Below are 252 nucleotides of genomic sequence, written 5' to 3'. Positions count from 1 at the left end.
AATAAATTACTGAGAAATAGCAGCTGATTTGATTAACTGCATTAGGGACTTTCAGCTCCTCTGTTAACTTAAGCCGCAGACTTTTATCTTTCATCAACTGATAAGTCAAGATATTAAGATTCCACCATAAAAGGGTTTCAGTCAATTAACAGAGTAAAGTATAGGTAAACTTCCTTTTATTAGACACTCTGTAAAATTAACCGGTTTCTTGTTTTGATATATCAAATACAATGAGAAGCTTTTTTGAATGGT

General features: G+C 31.7%; 1 protein-coding gene across 1 annotated transcript in view; it reads right to left on the bottom strand.

Annotated features, from left to right (window-relative positions):
• Positions 1-252, bottom strand: part of malt3 (MALT paracaspase 3) — an 8,532-nt gene that overhangs the window by 1,764 nt on the left and 6,516 nt on the right. The gene's annotated exons all lie outside the window — the stretch shown is intronic.

This window comes from Morone saxatilis, unplaced genomic scaffold (genome assembly GCF_004916995.1).
Source record: "Morone saxatilis isolate NCDOM2014 unplaced genomic scaffold, NCSU_SB_2.0 Contig2, whole genome shotgun sequence".
Classification (NCBI taxonomy): domain Eukaryota; kingdom Metazoa; phylum Chordata; class Actinopteri; family Moronidae; genus Morone; species Morone saxatilis.
This window is presented reverse-complemented; position numbering and strand designations above follow the sequence as displayed.